Source organism: Pistacia vera, unplaced genomic scaffold (assembly GCF_008641045.1).
Source record: "Pistacia vera cultivar Batoury unplaced genomic scaffold, PisVer_v2 Contig399, whole genome shotgun sequence".
NCBI lineage: Eukaryota > Viridiplantae > Streptophyta > Magnoliopsida > Sapindales > Anacardiaceae > Pistacia > Pistacia vera.
Window position 1 is genome coordinate 261757 of NW_022196222.1, and position 13162 is coordinate 274918.

The 13162-nt window shown below is 38.3% G+C and overlaps 1 non-coding gene across 1 annotated transcript; it reads left to right on the forward strand.

The window, feature by feature from the left end:
* The first annotated feature begins 614 nt into the window (after positions 1–614).
* LOC116141442 lies at positions 615–721 on the forward strand. Its single transcript, XR_004129802.1, has one exon. It is a non-coding gene; the product is annotated as a small nucleolar RNA R71 (small nucleolar RNA).
* Positions 722–13162: the final 12441 nt, after the last annotated feature.

The following is a 13162-nucleotide window of genomic DNA, read 5'->3' on the forward strand; positions in this document are numbered from 1 at the left end:
TCTCTTGCATAAACTTCCCAAACATATCCTCCAATTTTGTCACTCTTGGGTTTCCTTGTTGGTTGTTCACCCCTGTTTGGTTGTTTGGCAATGCCCTTTGATTCCATTGATTGTTTTGCTGATTCTGTTGGTTTTGATTGCCCCAAGATAGGTTCAAGTGATTCCTCCAACCAAGATTATACGTGTTTGAGTACGGATTGTTCAGTTGCCTTTGATTTCCAGCCAAGTAGTTAACCTGCTCCGATGATGACGATGTTGAGGCAAATGTGTTCCCTACTTGACATTCACTGCTAACGTGATTACCTGCACAAAAATCACAAGTTAGTTGAGAAGCTTGAATGGAATTTACCTACATACTTCCCAACTATTTCTGAAGTGCTGTCAGTTGGGCTGAAATGGCTGTATATGCATCGACATCATGAAGACCCACAGATTTCTTCGGTTGCACCCTCTCATTAGGTCTTTGATAATTATTGCTTGCCAGAACCTCAAGCAACTCGTGAGCTTCTTTCGAAGTCTTATTCTGTAATGCTCCTCCCGAGGCTGCATCCACCATAGTTTGCACATTCACCGTTAATCCATTATAAAATGTTTGGACTTGCATCCAAACTGGCAACCTATGATGTGGACACCTTCTCAATAATTCTTTGTATCTCTCCCAAGCCTCATACAATGATTCTGACTCTTCCTGAATGAATGACGTGATGCCATTTCTCAACTTTGCCGACTTTGCTGGAGGAAAGAATTTGGTTAGGAACTTATGTGCTAAATCATTCCATGTGGTGATTGTTCCTGATGGTAGTGCCAGTAACCATCCCTTAGCTTTATCCTTCAATGAAAATGGGAATAGTCTCAATCTGATTGCATCATCTGACACTCTGTTTGACTTGAAAATATCACAAATCTCTAAAAACTTTGCAATATGTAGATTTGGATCTTCCTTCAAATCACCCCTGAATTGAACCGACTGCTGGATCATCTGGATGATTGCCAGCTTTATCTCAAAGTTGTTGGCTTGTACCGCTGGTCTAGTAATACTCGACCCACTGCCTTCAACTGTGGGAACAGAGAATTCCCTCAGTGTTCTATTCTCTGCCATCTCTACAACTATTACTTTTGGTTCAACTGTAGTTTCTCTTTCTCTTCTTTCTCTGTTCAGTCTTCGAGTGGTTCTTTCAATCTCATGATCAACAGGAACCACTGGCTGACGTCTTGCTCTTCGCATAAACTACACAAAAAAATAGCAAGAGTGAAATCACACCAAACAAAAAAAATAACGAAAATTAAACAAATAACAATTAAGTAAAAATAACACTTCAATCTAGCTAACACAAGAAAATTTTAATGTTAACACAAACTCAATCCCTGGCAACGGCGCCAAAAATTTGATGCGTTGTTACTATAACATGCATAAATAGCAAGTGCAGTAGGCGCACAAAGTAATAAAGTATTGAGTGAGTATTGTTCCCACGAGGATTGGTTGCTAAGCACTAAGTTTTCTACTATTTTCAAGTTGGAGCAATCAAGTTGTTTGGATTAATAGGAGAAAATTAAACTTAAAACTAAAACAAAATTTCTAAATATTCAAAGCTAAATTATGAAAGCACGATTAAAAACAAGGTAATCTCAATTTAAAACAATGGGTAGGGTTTTGATTTCATTCGGACTCTATGGATTAAACCTACAGATTATGCTATTTCCATATTCACATGCATTGATTGTAAATCGAATTCTATAAAATGTAAACATAAATTCTAAGGCTATGTTTTACTACTATTACCTATTAAACTTCCGCACCCAACAAATTGAAGATTAATAGTTCTAAGCTCATTAAGCACCTAGAATCCTAGATTGATTTCATTGATTCTTAAATCTATCTCTAGCATTTAATACTACAATGATGATTACCCAAGAAGCTTCAAATGAATATTCTTCAATCTCATATACTTGATCAATTAATAACAATAAAAACAGAATAACCCCACACTCATATTCAAATATTCAATTTGTTTAAAAAAAAAAAATAATAAAAATCATTTTCTAACTTTGTAGTAATTTCCTTAAACATGCCAAACCCTAACCAAGAATTATTTATTACATATCTACACCATTAGCAATTCAGTTATAATAAAAAAACATAACCACAAATTTCAACATAATAAAAATTTGATATCAAATACGAGTTAGACCTCCCCAATTTGTAACTAAAAGGGTCCACTGAGATTTTCATCCAAAGTCTTCGCTATTAACAACTACATATTTCAAAAATCATAATTAATAATATTACACCTTTTTTATACTAAGTAAATCTTACTCCCACCTCAAAAATTTTTAAATTTTAGATTCTTAGTAGACCTCACCCAAATGCAAACAAACCCCGAAAACTTGCCTATAAAATTTAAAACTTTCTTTTTTAAATACAGACTGAACACTGTCTACTTCGCGGCTTCGTAATAATAAATCTCTCGTTTTCGAGAGAAGTTAATAGGATTCGAGTGACTATTTGCATGGCAAAGAACAAACTTCGCCGCAGGCAAACCTCTATGAAGCATTGCTGAGAAGAATTCCGCAGAAATTCCCTCTGTAGCATCTTTGGCTTGAATCTAGTTGGATCCTCTCGTGCTCTGACCAGGGGAACAAGCTTCCTAATGCTTCGCTCGGCTTCAGAACCTCTCCCAAATTCTGAGGACCGACTTACTATCTGGTCCAGACATCCACTTCGCCATTATGGCAAAACGCCATTAGCCTGTGAACACACAAAGACGTAAAGAATTAAGGTAGCACTTCAGGCTGAAAGGAACTACAAAGTATCTAAAATCTAGCCTAAAAGCCTAATAAAAACCCTATACTATCTCGGATTATTCAACTAGATCTTGGAATGTTTTATTTAGTGGAATGTGTTCGATCTGGATGGAGGTCCCATGGAGTAGGCTAAGAGTGATTTTAGATGAACCATACGATGCTAGTTAGTGCTTAATTAAATTGTTTATTGGATGTACTCATGTTAACTTGATATCCATTAACTCAAAATGTGGGTAAAAACTTCCGCTGCATTTTATAAACGGGTAACAATAACAAAAGGAGTTCACAACGTATCTAAAAATATTTAAAACACATACGAACATATAATCCCTTACATCACATAACTTTCTCTATATCTAAATGAAAAACATTTAATGTGAATGTAAGGTTTGTATTTATGGCATTAACAACAATTGCAGCAAACTCAATCAATAAGCATATTAATTATGCAATCAGTTAGATAGCACCCCCCCGAGAAGAAATATCAAAGCACCAAAGTACATTAGGCAACATGTAACAACAAATCTAACGATCGACATATCCCATCCACATCAGCAGCTCACATTACAGCCAAAGGTTACCAGAGTGCCACCAGTCGTCACCAGGCTCACATACAAGCACAGTTGGCATTAAGGAAAGATACCATAAGCGGTGGAACCAAAAAAACAATAATAACAAATGGATAGTTCCATAGACACCAAGATCAGGGGTAGCAATTTTACCATGATTATACAAATAAGGAATCTGCAGAAGAAAATTAATCTAGAGCCTTAAGACATACAAGGTGTGGAGGCTCCTTCAAGTGTCGGTTGAATGTGTTTTCACCGAGACCCAAGTGTAGGATCGAAACCGATGTAGTCCACATAAGGACAATCGCCACAGAATTAGGAAGGATTTGACGATCACTCCTTAGCCTTACTCCGAAATCAAGAAGAAAAGAAATGAGAGGGTTTGATATTCGAATCGCAAAACCAGCTGTCAGTGGCCGTGAGCGCCAGAGATGGGCAAAGGGGGCAGCTGTGCGTTACTTTTACCAGCCTGAGTGAAAATAGAAATTCTGCCCTCTTTCCCAAATTAAGAACCTTCCTGTATAGTTAACATTTTAATGCGCGCCATCCCCATATAGATCTAGGCTGTGCTCCAACCCAAACACCAAGTTTCCCACAAACCCTTCCCCGATTCAATTGTATTTTACTTCACATTATTCCCTTTAACATCGATTAAATAATTTAGGTGTGCATCTCATCTCTCTCCCCCTTTCCCACATATGATTCCTATTATTTCAAGTCTTATTCTGACCACCATCTAAATTTCCTTTCCTATTTCTTATTCCCCCCATTTACTACCCTTCTTCGCGGACCTCAGCAAATTATAAATTACGTGAAAGTTACCACAAAAATACCCTTTCGCCGTAAAAAAGAGCTAAAACACAACCACTTATTCTTTAGTCTTAAGTATATCGTTCCAGTGTGTTGACCCATAGGACTTCATCAGTACCGTAGTATTGTAAGTATCACAATTAACACCCAATAATGTCCACTAAACACAGACCAAGAGATGGCCCAACACGGCATTCATGGGCCACCGATAGATGTCGGATCAGCAAAGTAACACCTATAACGATATGGTTATGTACAATTGATCCTTTACATAGACGTATCGCTCTGAGGACGAAGACATAGATATATGTCACCTGCGATTACTCTCGATATTATGTATTCAGTTTCGGAACTAAATGACTGTTTATAAACTGGATTAGAGCACACAACTCATCCGCAATGGCTACAATTTTAGTTCATTGCCATACATAAATTGCGCATGAGGATAATTCTCCCGTACCCAGGAGTGAGAGAATCCTCGGTCTTCAACCATAGTTTGATACACATCCTTGATGCAGCCAATCCCACCAGGTAGTGACAGCTTGAATAGATGCGTAGGTCAGTGTCACACTAACACACGTGGACCAGGCGCCCAACGGTTGATCCAAGTCTAAGGAACGGATGCATCACATTTCGTTAGCGGATTTGTTCCAATAGCAATGGGGTTACCATCCATATGGAAATCCTTTGATGGATCAGTCAGTGAACTTGAGGTGTATTCGTACAGCAAGCACCTATGTGTTGCACCAGGTTGTCACCAAATAACCTGACAAGTGAGATCAATCATTGCCTTTCAGGGTCGTTCAACACATGATAGTCTTACCGTTTATCTGTGCCCCTTACTTCAGAATAACTGGGCTACGGACGTTCTAGAATGGCCCCCATATGTGCTTATATGGTTCACTATCAAGATTTGAAACACTTGTACCCTCGTCATGATTCTACCATTCTAAGGGACATATATCAATACATATGCAATAATAATGATTTACGCGATAAGACTAAAATGCCTTTATGATTAATGAACATATTACAAAGAGTCAATCTACAAAAGATGGCTCTAGGGCATCTACCTACACAATCTCCCGCCTTACACTATCGTCAATCAATTCATATATTTAATACAAATGATCTCAAGTGCCTTTTGCTTCTGCTGCAATAAAGGCTTGTCAGTGGAGTCGCGAGATTGTCGTCAGTATGCAATTTACTAATCTACACGTCTTTCCTCAACTATCTTCTGAGCAGATGGAATCGTCGAGTATGTTCTAGACTTCTGATGGGACCGTGGTTCCCTAGCTCAGCAAGCTCCATTGTTGTCACACTGGATGCTATAGGATCAACAATCGTGGAAACACACCAAGTTCCGTAATGACATTCTTAATCTAGATGCTTCTTGGCCGCATCTGACAATTGCAATACTCAGCCTCATTGTAGAGTCATATAGTGTTTCACTTCTTGGAGCTTTTCCAGCTCACTGCACCGCCATTGAGACAAAATACAACCTTGATACGATCGTAATCATCGTTGTTCGTTTGGAACTAGCATCACTGTATCCTCTTACAGTGAGCTCATCTTCCCTCCAGTAACCAAGAAAATCCTAGTCCTCTTCAGGTACTAGAATATTCTTGCAAAGCCATCCAGTAACGTCACCGGAGTCCGATTGATATCTATACAAGTGATTAAAGCACATGAGACATCATCGGTACAAACATGGCTACACGATGGATCCAATTGTGATGCATACGGGATCCTCTAATCTTATCTCTCCTACTTATGTTCTAGGACACAATCTGAGAGAGAATAAACACCATGGACATCAGAAGAAATCCCTTCTGGATTCTGTCCATATGAATCTTTCAGTACTTTGTCAATATATGCACTCTGACTAGGCCAAGCAACCACACATCTATCACAATAGATCTTTATACCAAGGATGTAGGCTGCTTCCCCTAAGTCCTTAGGAGACGATTAGAAACCAAGTCTTTACCGACTGCAAGTTCAGTATATCATTCATATAAAAGTATGCTTGACATACAACACTAGAATACTACTGCGTTCCCACTCATGTTCTGTAACCAACGGACATCTTCGTTCTCGTCAACTTCTTTTACGGCTCATCCAACAAATGTTCCCATCCTTTGAGCTTGCTTGAGTCAAATGGTCTCTGTAACCTGCCTCCCCTCAGCTTGCCTATCAGAAACGCCATCCGGTTGGTCATACCACTCCCCTCCAGGTTTCCGTCAGGACTGTTTGACACCCCTTTCCTCAGTCTGTCCTGTATGCCGACAGATTGCAGCATACTGGGCTTACACATCAGCCGCAACGGTAGCAAGGTTTCTCTAGCCAATGCCAGATATTTGAGAACCTTTGGCAACCAGTCATGCTTTATAAGTATGCACATTCCATCATGTTAGTTTTCTGAAGACCCATTTACACCCTATGGGTTTTACCCTTTAGTGGTGTCCACCAAAGACCACACTTGGTCTAGTACATGGATTCATCTCAGATTTCATGGCTTAAGCCATTTACGGAAAGGATCCGATATAGCGTTTCATAAGGGGTTTTACCTTTAGGTGGTTCCACAGAGACACAACTTGGTTTGTACATGAAGTCCATCTCAAATTCATGGCTTCAAGCATTTAATAGATTAGATCGTATATAGCGTCTTCGTCGGTTCGGGTCAGTCTTGGTAGACTAATATGTCCCATGTTGAGTCACGAGTAAACCGTATCTCTCGGTTCATGGCGTACTCTCCCAGATCTACATCGCTCATGTGCTACCTGAGGTGGTTCACTTGATCACCAAGTTGTGGAGTACCTCCTCTTGAGTTCAACAACACTTCCTGTGGCACATCATCCCATCCTTCATCTAGTATATCGTTGGGTTTCTAGAACAGTTCAAAGTTCTAGTTTTCGCCCTCTAGTCCTTTTAGAAAATATTCCTTTTCTAGGGACACTAGATCGAGCAAACAAAAATTTTGCACTCTTTGGGTGAGAAATAAGAACCTTTGGTCTCCTTTGGATACCCCAACTATACATTTATAGGATTTTTGGGCCAACTGTTCGAAGTCAATTTCTTAACATAGCTTCGCAACCCCAAATCCTTGATAAGACAAGTTGGGCTTTCGCCACTCCATATATATGAGTCTTATCTATAGACTTTGATGGCCACGTTCAAAACGTGAATGCGAGTCTCTAGGGCATAACCCAAGAACGATGCAGGTAGATCTAAACTCTATAGACCTAACATGTCAAGTAAGGTCTGTTCCTCCTTTCGACACTTCATGTGTGGGGTGTATAAGAAGGGGTGAGTGGATACTATCCCACATTCCTTCGTTCTCTGAAAACCTGAGCTTAAAGTATCACCTCCTTGATCCGACCGAAGAGCTAATATATTTTGCAACATATTCTGTACTTCATTCTTGAATTCCTTGAATTTATCAAAGGCTAGATTTATGTCTCATAAGGTAGATATACATATCTACTGAAATCATCAGTAAATGTGATGAAGTATGAATATCCACCTTGGCCTCAACTGTTAGGGACCACTACATCACTATGGATGATGCCTAAACATCAATAGCCCTTTCACCTTGACTGTGAAAGGAGACTTGGTCATCTTGCCTAACGGGCATGACTCGCATACCTCAAATGACTAAAAGTCAAAAGGGTCCAAAATCTCATCCCTTTGAGTTTTGCAATGCGAGGTCTTATAAACATGACACAATCTACAGTGCAGAGATATATGTGTTTTGATCACGATGTTAGCTTTCTTGGTTTCAATATTGAGAATATCTTTATTGTTTAAATCAAGAACATATAATCCATTATATAACCTTGCGATTCCAAATAGAATACCATTCAAACTAAAGGACAACAATCCATTAGATATCTCAAAATGATACCCTATATTATCCAAAGTGGATACTGAAATAATATTTCTAGAAATAGAAGGTAAGTGATAACAGTTATGTAGTTCCAATAACAAGCTCGTAGGCAAAGATAAACAGTAAGTCCCTACAACCAATGCAACCACATGTGCTCCATTTCCAACTCGTAGGTCCACCTCTCCCTTGGCGAGCACTCTACTCTGCCTTAGTCCCTGCACATCAGTACAAATAGGAGTACCATATCCTATGTCAATGACCCAAGAAGTTGAGGGAGAGAAAATAATCTCAATCATAAAATTACTTGAAGTTGTAACATCTAACTTCTTCTTGCTTGCGAGGAAAGTCTTGCAGTGTTTCCTCCAGTGGCCAGGCTTGCCATAAAAGAAGCAAACTACCTTTCCCTTCCCTATGCCACTCTCAGAACCAAGAACAACCTGTCCTTTGGGCTTGGGCTTGGGCTTGGGCTTGGGCTTGGGCTTAGGTTTGGCCTTGGCCTAACCCTTGACGTTACACTTTACTTTACTAGCAGTAACCAGTAAAAACAGGCTTGGACTTTTTCAAGTCCTGCTCTACAATCCTCAACATGTTCAAAAGTTCTAATAGGGTTTTCTCCATCGTGTTCATATTAAAATTCATTATGAACAGAGCATGAGAGTCAAGCAAGGATTGTAGAATTAAATCCATTTGTAATTCTGCATCTAAGCCACATCCCAAAGTCTCAAGCCTCCCTATGTGCTCGATCATCTTAAGCACATGAGGACCAACTTGGGCTCCCTCAATCAGATGACTCCCAAACAGTGGTTGCGACACCCTGTACCTCTCATGTCGAGCATTTGTTTCGAAAAGCTGCTTGAGGTGTAGAATGATGGAAGAAGTGTCCATATTCTCATGCTGCTTTTGTAGCATAGGTGTCATTGGTGTGTTGTCGTAGGCAACCAAGATTAAAAACCTTCCTAACCTAACTACTGAACTGTAAATAGGGTAAGTGAGGGTCCATCCTACGAAGAGTGTCTAGCCGAATTTTCGATGATGTGAACAAGGCTGGGGGGTTTTGAGTAAAACAGAAAATAATCTTATCAAAAACAAAAACAAAAACAATTCAAATCGAAATCAATTAATATAACGAAACTTGGTCTCAGTCAACATCCACCATCGGAATCTTACAACTGATCATTGATGCAAAATTAAATCAATTAATACCTAAATATTCACCGTTGGAACTATTTTCCTATCTCTCCTTAGTTGTAATTAATTAAGAAACAACCGATCTTAATTAATCTTACCACTAAACAACCCTAGACAAGCGCTCAAGATTTAATCTAGTGGCAGCCTTAAGAATTAGAGAAATCGATGAAGCTAAACAACACAAACTCAAGCGGTTGTATTTAATTTAGTTGAGTGTTCTTCTTAAGATTACTAATTCCTGACGCAGNAGCATTTAATACTACAATGATGATTACCCAAGAAGCTTAACATGAATTATTTCTCAATCTCATCATATTCATCAATTAATAACATTAAAAACAGAATAACCCCACAATCATTGCAATAGCATATGAAAATAATAAAAATCAATTGCTTAATCCATGAGAATCCGAACTACATCAAAACCCTAACCCAAAATGAGTTAGTTCATAGCTAAATCCATACAATAAGTAAGAAAAACCATAAACACAAAGTTCAACATAATAAAAATGAGAGAAAAGACAAGAGACTCCCCTAATTGAAGAATCCACCGGAGTTAATCCCAAATCTTCTCACTTTTTAACACGAATTCGTCAAAAATCAAACTAAGAAGATGAAAAGGTTGTTCTAGACTAAGGAAAACGTGACTCCCCCTCAAAATGGTAAAGTTTCGCTTTTATACCTCACCCAAAAACCGAAAACTTTGCCTAAAATTGAAACTGTGCGTTTTAAAGAAACTGAAAACTGTAGACTTCGCAGCGGCGAAGAAGAAATCTCGCCGTGGCGACGAAGTGAAATGGATTCTCATGCGTGACTCATTTTGCCATGGCAAAGAACAAACTTCGCCGCGGCAAACCTCTATGAAGAATTCTGAAATTACAGAAATGCCCTCTGCTTGCTTCTTTGCTTGAATCTTTGATCTTCGGTGCTCTCCCATGGGAACAAGCTTCCTAATGCTTCGCTCTGCTTCAGAACTCTCCCAAATTCTGAGATCCGCTTACTTCTGAGTCCAGAAACTCCAATTCGCTCATTATTTGCTCAAAACGTCCATTTTAGCCTGAAACACAAAACGTAAAGAATTAAGTAGCAATTCAGGCATAAATGAACTAAAAAGTATCTAAAATCTAGCCTAAAAGCCTAATAAAAACAATATAATTCTCGGATTATCAACTATATCTTGTAATGTTTTTATTTAGTGGATTTGCTTCGATCTGGATGAGGTCCCATGGATGTAGGCTAAGAGTGATTTTAGCTGAACCATGTATATGCTAGTGTGCTTTACATTTATTGTTTATGGATGTTAATTCATGCTTAACTTGATATCCATTAATCAACTTGGTAAAAACTTCCGCTGCATTTTATAAACGGATAATCTAATACCAAATAGAGTTCACTAACTCTAAAAATATTAAACACATACAACATATAAATCCCTTTACATTCACATAAATTTCTCTATATCTAAATGAAAACATTTAATGTGAATGTGAAGTGTTTGTATTTATGTGATTAAACACATTCAGCAAACATCAATCAATAACATTATTAATATGCATCATTAATACCAAAAATATCAAACACAAATTACATTAAGCAACATGTAACAACAAATCCTATTCATCCACATATCCCCCAATCAATCAGCAATCACATACAGCCAAATGTACCAATTCCACATCGTCACACAATCACATAACAAGCACATGTTGGACATGTAAGGAAACGATCCATTAAGGCGTGGAAAAAAAAAACAAATAACACGGATCGTTCATAGAACCAAGATCAGGGTACAATTTACATTTTATATCAAATAAGAATCTGCAGAAAATTAATCTAGAGCTAAGAAACCATACACAGGTTTGGAGGCTCTTCAAGTTGTCTTGAATGTATTTTGCTACCGACCCAAGTGTAGGATCGAACCGATGTAGTCCACACTAAGCAATCGCAAAGAATTAAGGAAGGATTTGCTAGATCCTCCTTAGCCTAGAAATCAAGAAGAAATGAAGAGTGTTTGATTTCAATCAAAACCAAGTCGGCAGGTGGAGAGGAAAAAGGGCTGTGAGTTTTTCTCTTTACAATGATGAGTGAAAATGAAATCTCTCATCTTTCACAATTAAACATTTCTTTTATAGTAACATTTTAATTGCCCTATTCCCATATGGAATAGGTTGGGCTCCAACCAAACACCACATGTTTCCAAACACCCCCATTAGATATTTATTTTAATTCATCATTATCTCATTAAAATCATTAATATATATTTATATATATATTAACATTAACATATATGATAATTTATTTAAATTATGCTAACACATATTTAAATGTAATTTCACTTATTTATTTTCTAACAATAAAAAAGGCTACGACCTCAGCAAATTTAATTAAACTGTGAATTAACAAATCCCTTTCGCCTAAAAAGACGAAAACACCCTACTTACTTCTTTAGTCTTAAATATCTCTATGTGTGTGACCCATAGGCTCCTACTCATACCGGTAGTGTATAGTATCACAATAACACCATTAATCGTTCAAATACACAGACCAAGATTGGCCCCTAACAAGGCATCTGGCCACCCGATAGATTCGGATTCAGCAAAGTAACTACCTATCAACGATGGTTACTGTACAATTTGATCCTTTCATCATACGTTATCTCAATGAGACGAAGAATAGATATAGTGTCACCTTCGATTACTCTCGATATTATGTATTCAGGTTCTGGACAGACCTGTATTATAAACTGGATAGAGCAACAACTCAATCCCACATGGCTACATTTTAGTGTCATGCCTATACTAATTGCGCATGAGATAACTCTCCCGTACCCAGGAGTGATGAATCCTCTGTCTATCACCATAGTCTTGATACACTCCTTGATGCAGCCAATCAACACCGTATGACAGCTCTGAATAGAATTGCGTTAGGCTAGTGTCAAACTACACAATCGATGCACAAGGCGCTCCAGTGATCTCAAGTCTAAGGATCGTATGCATCACCATTCGTTAGAGGATTTGTTATAGACACTGGGGTTACCATCCATATGGAATCCTTTGATGGATCAGTCCAGTGAACTTGCTAGGGTATTCGCCTCAGCAAGCAACTATGTGTGCACCAGGTTGTCACCAAATAACCTTGACAAGTGAGATCAATCATTGCCTTTCAATAGGGTCGTTCAACACTATGATGTCTTACCGTATTATCTGTGCCCTTACTTCAGAATAATACTGGGGCTACGGAGTTTCTAGAATGGCCACCATATGTGCTATATGGTTCACTATCAAGATTTGAAACATTGATACCCTCGTCATGATTCTACCATTCTAAGGACATATATCAATACATTTGCAATAATAATGATTTACGCGATATAGACTAAAATGCCTTTTATTGATTAATGAACATTACAAAGAGTCAATTCTACAATAACTGATTGGCTCTAGGGCATCTACTCTAACATCTCCCGCTTACACTATAGTCAATCATTCATATATTTAATACCAAATGATCTCAAGTGCCTTTCATGCTTGTGCAATAAAGGCTTTGTCAGTGGATCTGCGAGATTGTCGTCAGTATGCAATTTACTAATCTACACGTCTTTCCTCTCAACTATCTCTCGATCAGATGGAATGTCTGAGTATGTTCTAGAACTTCTGATGGGACCGTGGGTTCCTAGCTTCAGCAATTGCTCCATTGTTGTCACACTGGATGTCTATAGGATCAACAATCGTGGAAACCACACCAAGTTCCGTAATGAACTTCTTAATCTAGATTGCTTCTTGGCCGCATCTGACAATGCAATATACTCAGCCCCATTGTAGAGTCCATATAGTGTTTCACTTGGAGCTTTTCCGCTCACTGCACCGCCATTGAGACAAAATACAAACCTTGATTACGACGATAATCA